The sequence below is a fragment of the Pinus tabuliformis genome, chromosome 2_2 (genome assembly GCF_031772625.1).
Source record: "Pinus tabuliformis cultivar Carrire ecotype Pingquan chromosome 2_2, CPIR1, whole genome shotgun sequence".
NCBI classification, from domain to species: domain Eukaryota; kingdom Viridiplantae; phylum Streptophyta; class Pinopsida; order Pinales; family Pinaceae; genus Pinus; species Pinus tabuliformis.
This window is the reverse complement of record NC_142300.1, coordinates 105,365,493-105,374,907: the sequence shown is the minus strand read 5'-3', so window position 1 is coordinate 105,374,907 and position 9,415 is coordinate 105,365,493.

Genomic DNA, 9,415 nt, shown 5'->3' with positions numbered 1-9,415 from the left:
AGAGCCCTCTCCTGTCCTCGTAGGGCTAGCTACAAGGCCGAGCTTGGTTTGATGTTGCCTCGAGTTTTGCCTTCCTCAGCCTGAGGCAGAATTCTAGCGCTAACAGGTCTGAGGTATTTGGTCCTAAGTGGTTCTAGTCCAAGGTATTGAGAAAGGCCTAAAACTATATAAGGAGGAAAATATCAAAGGGATAAGTGCACAAGAAATAAATTTCTTATGAAGTGTTAGATCAAAAGAAAATATGCATGTTATGGGTTTCTGATGCTTTGCTTTATCTAGACTAAATATGCACCTCAGCATTTGATGATGGATGAGATCTAATGGTGGATCAAGATCATAATGACTTATCATTATGTGATATGATAATGGATGGGCTAGATTTGACTGTTAACACATGTTTTATCCTTTATATGTGATGATCTAGGTATGTCTAAAGTTAGGAATTGCAGTGAGTAAGTATTTGCAAATCTATACGTTGGTTCGCTTTAGCAAAGGTATGTATACACGTTGGTTCAGCTCTTCCAAGTAGCGTATGCAAAAGAAAATCTTGATGTTCAAGGATGACTAGTCTAACAGATCAGTGCTGCTATTTTATTGACATCTGTCAATGACATCTTCTGAGATCTGAAAGTAAAAATGAATGGATAAAGAGTTTGTGTCTCAATGATTGAGAAAGAAGGGTGATCCTTGTTGCTATCTGTGTAGAACTCTGTAATATGACAGTAGATATTCAAAATGTCAATGGTTGCTACAATTTGTGGTTTAGAGGTTTTATGATTTAGTATCTTTAGAGTTATACGCAGGTTGGGCAAAAGGAAGTAGCGTATACATGCAAGTTTGCTTCATTAAAGGATCGTATACATTCTGACACATGACTTTTGAGGTTACAGTTAGTTCTGGTTGTTAATGCAGTGTTCTGGGTTCAGATATGTGTACTGGTTACAATGATCTGTCTGTTCTAGTTGAATGGTTGAATTTTATTAAGTTTGAATGAATGGTTGATTTAGTTTTTTTAGAGGTTCAATGATTGTTTGATTAAGTTGTGTCAGAGGTTCAGAGGTTTCAGTGATTGATTGTTTTAGTTATATCAGATATTGATGATTCGGTTTCAATGATTGGTTGATACAGATGTATTTGATGGTTGTATTGCAGTTGTGATTGATTTTGAGCTTCAATATTGTTGATGGGTCCAGAATGAAAATTTGATGAAACGTGGCCTTCAGATTGTGGTGTTGTGCTCGAGGAGTATCCAGTCTGAAAATTTATGAAACGTGGCCCCTGGAGGATGAGAGAAGGTCATAGCCTTCTGTAGCCTAGCTCCTACATACTAGTAAATATATTGGATAGTACAAGAGCCAGGGGGTTGGAGCTCCCTTCCTGTAGCAGCTGGAAAATGAGTGAAGGTTCGAGTCTTGTGTAGGTTGGCGCCTACATACTAGTAAATGGATCGGCTAGTACAAAATCTACGGGGTTGTAGCTCCCTTTCAATAGAAGCTGGAGAACGAGAGAAGGTTGTAGCCTTTTGCAGGAGGGTGCCTGTGTACTAGTATGAGTCTACACTAGTAGAAGATTGTAAACAAGTTTTTTTTATATTAAAATAAGACAGCAGCAGATGGTTTTTGTCCCGCATTGGGTTTCCAACTTAAATCTTGGTGTTCATGTGTGTTTCTTATGTGTGATGGTTTTTTCTGTTATTACTGCACATGGTTACTATTTATATGGTTAATGAAATACTCATGCACTGATTAAAGATCAACATATGATGAAATAACTGAATCATAAGTTTGTTGGATACACATTGGTTGCCTTAAATACAGTTGTGTGTACACGCGAGTTACCTTCAATGAAGTAGCATATATAAATCTGACTATGGAAATGAAAAAGTTATAGATTTAATAATACTGATTCACCCCTCATCTCAATATTATTTCCAATAATTGGTATCAGAGAAAGTCCTTTGGCAGAAGCTTGATCACTTGAAGGAGATCCGTAGTAACAATGGGAAAGAAGCTAAATAAGAAAGCACCTCAAAAGAAGAATACATCTCAAAGTAACTGTGACAGTGGGAGAGATGATTGGCCTTTATGTGGAAGCAACTCTTCAGATTTAGAATCACCTCAGAATGAAGATGAACAAGCAAACAAACTATCAGGTACAAATTTGTTGTCCTCTGGTGTTACATTTTTCTGTTCATTTGAAGACAATGAAAGTGATAGCGAAACAAATGAATTTTCTCTTATGGGTGAAAGTGAAAGAAATCAAATAGAGGCAAAATTTAAAAGGCTCACAGACACAATTAGAGATCAAAAAGATCTAATTGATAAAAGGGAATTTTCCTACAAAAAAGAAGTTACCAGGTTAAATGCTCAGTTGGAGGAAGGAAACAAAATAAAGATTCAGTACAAAGAAAAGGAAGATCAAAGTCAAAGGCTGCAGGATGAAGTGACATCATTGAGAAATAAAGTGAATGAAAAGAACACAACAACCAAGGAACTTATAGCAAGAACTAGCTACTATGAAGGTCATGAAGCTGTGGTCGTTTCTCTAAAAGAAGATCTCAAAAATTCAAATAAGTAGAATGAATAACAATTCCAAGCATTTGAAGAACAAGAAAATGAAGTTCTCAAATTAAGGCAACAAGTGGAAGAAGGAAGAAGAGCTAAAGAAATCATGAAGAAGCAGTATCTTGAAAAGGAAGAGCAATAGCAGGTTGAGGTAAATATCCTAAAAGGTAAATTAGAAGAAAAGGATAAACTTTTACGATTTTAGGATAGTACTAATATTTTGGATTATATTCTTAGTGATCAAAGGTCTCCTGCCATCAAATTTGGTCTTGGTTTTCATGAAACTGTTAAAGGTGAATCTAGTTCACAAATTGAAGCAAAGAAATCTAGTGCAAAATCTAAAATGCTCATCAAGGAGATAAGAGGTCAACCCCATCAACAACCAAGGAAAGAAAGTCTTCAAAGAAAATCATTTACTCCTAACTATGGAAGTGATAATCGATTCTTTCCTCTAATGAACAATGTTGAATGTTTTATATGTCATAATTTTGGACATGTTGCAGCCAAATGCAGAAGTAGAATGATTCAAGCTAATAACCGTCACACAGAAAGATCATCAACTTCTAGTTACTTTAAGGGATATTGTTTTTCCTGCAATATGTTTGGTCACAAAGCCATTAACTACTATAGAGGGAATATGAAACATATAAGATGTTATGCTTGTAACAAGTTTGGGCATATAGCAAAAGAATGTAGGAGGAAATTTCAGCCAACATACCAAAAGGAGCAAACATCATCACACTCCAAGGTATGGAAGAAGAAGGAAGTACAACCAGAAATATGTGGCATATCTCAGTATGTAGATAGAACAAACTCAGGAGTAACTGAAAGTATAAAATTTCAATGTTCTAATTCTCATACGGAATTATCATGAATACAAGCCGCGTATATACGTGAGTTAGAAGCTGCATAGTCGTGTATATGTTGGTTTGATGAAGAAGCAGTGGGACAAACTCAGAAAATTGATCTGATATGGTTCAGACAATTATCAATTATCTTTTCTATCTTGATGATAGATGACTACAGTCTGTGGATGTTATTTAGAAGTGCTTTTGATCCTCATAAGTTGTTGATAACTTGATGTATATCTGATTGATGATGATGCCTTGATATTTATTACTGATATAAGCAATGATCATATATGACAGTGAACTTGGCATAGGTTCAGGAGGAGAATATGCTATGCTTCTAATATTGCATTGTTGGAATTATGTTTAGAAGTATTGGGTACCTAATGATTCTTATCAATGGTGATGAGGCTTATGTGGCTAAAGTGTTTAAATGATACATCATGCTATGTTGCGATTATGAGTTGGCTATGATGATGATACTTGTATTGCTTGGGGTTACATAGTTGTTATTCATATCAGATTCATGGGTGATTATGGATGACTTTTGATGATGCATACAATATATATATGTTGGTTACATGGTGATCTTCATAAGGACAAGGAGAAGTACAAATATTGAGTACACAACTTCATTATTTGACGATGAGTCACTCATTTCTTTTAAGATGCATAAAGTTCATATAGTGCAGTTATTATGTAGGATTCCTATAGTTCTTGGATCTCACATGGTTAAGTATTTTTGTTGTTGTTAGTACCAAGAGACCTTGAAAAATGACTATGAGCTCATGGTTTTCTAGCTACATGTTGCTATCTCTTTGATGGATACACATTATGTTGGATAGATGGATGATTACTTAAGTTTCATATTGATAAACATTGTTGGTTGGCCAAGAGAATGGTGTTATTACAGCTCTCGTGAAGACATAGCTATTTGAAGACATGGATATTCAGAGACATGGCTTACGTAGTCACATAGTGATGATGCCTTCTTACTTTATGATGATAGGTTTGATACTCACATATGTTGATTAGCATGGTTAATGTGTATCATATAGGGGATGTTCCCTAGTGATAATACATGGTTGATATATTGAGGGTTCTTGTGGAAATATCATGCAGTTCTTGATGATGATGTTCTGATCATAGATGATTACTATGGTGTTTTCACATGCATATGATATGATGTGAATGATTTTTTGTTACTTCTTGGAGATATGACATATGCTTAGTTGGTTCATGGAAGGTTATGATAAGGCTCTTTCTACTAAGGAAAGGAAGCAAGTTGATCTTGATGAGATCAAGAGGATGAGTTGATATCTATATATGGCATACTTTGCCACAGGTTGATGATATTTACTTTGTCATATCTTCGGAACTGATGATCGACATATACAGGTTGCGGGTCTGGATGTTTCTGACAGATGCTTATGGTGCAAATCATATATGGTGTATGATAGTTGTTGATGACTATCATGGTATTGTCTAGAAATTTGGTCTTTGTTATAAAGGTCATGTATATCAGTCGATGAAAAGGTCATATAAATGTCCATGATGTAATAATATGTCTCTATCTTTCATAGTCTTTTAATGAGTCCTTTTGGTCATATGATGTAATTTTGTTATTCTCTTAACCTGCAAGACGATGCCAGAATACCAAATATGGGAAGAAATATACCTAAAAAATAGAACAATGAGAAATAATAGCAAGTATTTTATTATTCAAAAAGCAATATTCACTTGCCTCTTCGAGGGGGCAACCTCCAATAGAGCTGAGCTCAATTACAAAATAAGACACCATGCTCCTCGAGGGTAGTCTCTATCCTTATATAGGATTCATACATGCAATACCATGGTTCTTATTAATACCACCTATATAATACCATGGCCCATTTGCAACTAACTGTGGTCCCTTCATTAAATGCAGGTTAACCACTTACAATTATTAATATGGGCTTTATTGACTCTTTACTCAACTATAACTATGACTCGATCCTATTACATAAATAAGGGGGTTAGGGTTGGAGCCTAACATGCCCTTCCCCATAAGAATAGCCTTGTCCTCAAGGCTGAAGCTGCAGAAACTTCTGAAGGATAGCGGTTGGTTCCCAGATTGCATCTTTCGAAGAGGTGTCTTTCCATTTCATAAGGACTTCCTTGATCGTGCGACCACACAGGTGTCAATCTCACATGTCAAGAACCTGTTCAGGTTGGAGCTAGATTGACCCTTCTTCATCCACTTCAGGTAGATTGGTTTTAATTCTATAATGGTTCCCAATCACTTTCTTGAGGCATGAGACATGGAAGACTGGATGGATTTTTGCAGTGGGTGGCAAAGCTAGCTTGTAGGCGACGTCTCCAATGTGCTAAAGTACTTGATACAGTCTGTAGAATTTTGGAGATAATTTCTGACAACCCTTGTATTTGAGTGATGTTTGCTTATATGGTTGCAGCCTCAGAAATACCTGATCCCCTTCTTGAAATTGGCGTTCTAAGCAATGTTGATCTGCCTATTGCTTCATGTGGTTTTGGGCTTAATGAAGATTCTCTCTAAGGTGGGCCAACATGGTTGTGAAGTTCTGTACGAGTTGATCCACTGCTTGTACCTTCGAGAATCCCTTGATATAAGAAGTAGGGGAAGGAGGGAGTTGACCGTAAATTGCTTCATATGGAGTCATTTTGGTGGTGGCATGATAGTTGGTGTTATACCACCATTCGACTAGAGGTAACCACTGTACCCAGAGATGTTGCTTTTCTGAAGTGAAACACCTAAGGTAGGTCTCCAGACATTTGTTGACTGCTTCAGTTTGACCATCAGTTTGTGGATGATAGGAAGTACTGAGTTGTAGTTGGGTACCTTGTAGCTGGAAGAGTTCCTACCAAAAGTGACTGGTGAAGATCGGGTCACGATTAGACACAATGGAAGTGGGCCCACCATGCAATTTGAAGATCTTATCCATGAAAGATTGAGCAACCAAAGTCAGTGTAAAAGGGTGGGGTAGGGCACAAAAATGAGTATACTTAGAAAGTCTTTCCACAACCACCATGATGACTGACTTGTTTCCTGACTTTGGAAGACTTGTAATGAAATCCATAGAAACCTCCGTCCAGATTGAGGCTGGGATGGGAAATGGCTATAATGTGCCTAGGGATTTGAGTGGTTCTCCTTTGTGGCGCTGACAGACGTCGCATTCAGCTACAAAAGTAAGAATTTCCTTTTTCATGCCTATCCAAAAAAATGATCTTCAAGTGCGAGCATATGTCTTCTGAAAGCCTGAATGTCCTGTAGTGGGAGATGAGTGCAACTCCGCCAAAATGCGGCTTTTGAGGGTGGATGTTGGTGATATTACGACTCTGTCCTTGTAGCGAAGAATCTCATCCTGCCACGAGTAGCCCGCTATGGAATTTGGATCCGTCTACAATTGATTAATGAGTTGGGAGAGCTAGAGATGTGAAAACCATTCCTTGCAAGCCTCTTTAATCCATTCAGGAATGGGAAGGGAAATTACGAGCAGCATACTTTCATCCTCAAATTGGCGGGATAACGCATCTGCTACAATATTTTCACGCCCTTTCTTGTAAATAACCTCATAATCATATCCCAGCATTTTGGCGAGCCATTTATTTTTTTGTGCTAAGGATGCGCATTGCTCCAAAAAATATTTAAGGCTTTGATGGTCTGTGTGGATTTGGAAACGTCACCCCAATATGTATGGTCGCCAGGTATCTACTGCATGTAAGATGGCCATCATCTCATTCTCATAGGTAGATTGTCCCAGATTCTTCCCACTTAGTTGTTGGCTCGTGAAGGCCAAGTGTCGACCTTCCTGGATTAAGACTTCCCCAATACCCATACCAGAAGCATCACATTCAATCACAAAAGATTTGGTGAAGTTAGGTAGTGCTAAGACTAGAGTGGAACACATGGCATGTTTGAGAGCTGTAAAGGCCTGTTGTGCTTCATCATTCCAAAGGAATGAATTTTTCTTGAGGAGTTGAGTGAGGGGGCTAGCAATGCGACCATAATTGCAGAAAAAATTGCGATAGTAGCCTATGAGACCCAAAAATCCTCTCAAGCTCTTCAAGGTCTTTGGTTGAGGCTAATCCTGCATTGCCTGAATCTTTTTGGGGTCCACCCTGACACCTTCACGCCCCACAATGTGGCTCAAATACTCAACTTCTTCTATGCCAAAAGAGTACTTGGACATCTTGACAAATAATTTATGCTTGCGGAGCAGTTGCAAGAGAAGATCTACATGCTGAAGATGTGTGGCCCAGGTGCGATTGTAGATGAGGATGTCATCAAAGAAAACAAGGACAAATTTTCTCAGATATGGTTTGAGCAGGTGGTTCATAAGGCTCTGAAAAGTGGATGGGGCATTACAAATACCAAATGGCATGACCAGGAACTCATAACGGCCTTCATGAGTTCGAAAAGCAGTCTTTGGAATGTCTACTTCTTTCATGCGAATTTGGTGGTACCCTAAGCGAAGATCAAGCTTAGTAAAGAATTGAGCCCCATTTATTTCATCCAGCAAATCATCGAAAACCAGGATGGGAAATATATCTTTGACCATCAACTTATTGAGGGCCCTGAAGTCTGGACACATACACCATTCCCCATCTTTCTTGAGCACCATGACCACCGGCGATGAATAAGGACTAATGCTGGGACGAATGACACCTGCTTCCAAGAGTTCTTTGATTATTTTTTCAATTTCATTATTTTTGGTGAATGGATATCTATATGGGTGCACATTTGGTGGTTGGGCCCCTAGGACCAAAATAATGCTATGATCATGTTCCCCTCTTGAGGGTGGAAGCTCATGAGGCTTGTCAAAGACTGGCAGATGCTTGTTTAAGATTTGTTGCATCTCAGGATGAATATGAAGAGAATTGGGTTTGAAGGCCTGGATGGCATTAAATTGGGCTATAACTCCATGGTGGTGCTTTTTTAACAATTTTTCCATCCAATGTGAGCTGATGATAAAGGGAGCTCCCGCTTGGAATCCGCGGAGGGTATGTGTGTGATTCTTCTGCTTAAAGCTCATATATAACTCCTGGAAATCCATTGTGATTGGGCCAAGTGTGTGAAGCCATTCAACACCTAGGACAATGTCGTACCCTCCCATGTGTATGGCAAACATGTGGGTCTTTAACTGTTAATCCCCCATTTGAAGTTTGACATTTTCACAGCAGCCTTCACATTTCATTGTCCCCCCATCAGCAATTTGGACCTGGAAGTTAGAAACTGATCGGACAAAACAATGCACTACTTCTGTGACTCTTTGATGGATAAAATTATGTGTACTGCCACTATCAATCAAGAATACTACTGGGCGTTGCGTAATAAAACCTCTGATTTTGAGAGTTTGGGGAGAAGAAATCCCTGCTAAAGTATGCAGCAAGATAACTGGTTCTTCAGGTACATTGTCCTGTTGGTTGTCTTCTTCTTCCTCCTCTAGTTCCTCAAGTGGTGGGGCTTCCTCTGACGAACTGTGATCAGTAGCATCAATTTGAAAGAATTTGGGCTCCTTGCATTTATGCCTGGGGGAGTATTTCTCCTCACATTACTAACACAATCCTTGCTTTCTTCTTTCCGCCATTTCTATTGGTGACACTTTTGAACCTTGATTGTTTGGGTAGTGCTTTGAGCCTATGTGGGGTGACCCTTGGCGATGAAATTTGGGTGATTGGACTAGGCCACTAACACACGTTATACTTCACGAGGTATCCTACAAGCATGCAACCATGAGCTAGGGTGGTGCAGTCAGACGTGGGCTTGTATGGCTTCTTTGAGACCACTGAAAAAACATTCGATGTATAACTCATCGTGTAAACCTCCAGTGTGGAAAGCTAAGGCTTCAAAGGCTGCAATATATTCTTTCACTATTCCTGTCTGTCGGAGCTTAGTGAGATGACCCAAAAAATTAGATTCATGGTCAAAGTGATCCATAAGAGCTTTTTTGAATTTCTACCAAGTCAAGGGCCTTCCATAGCAAT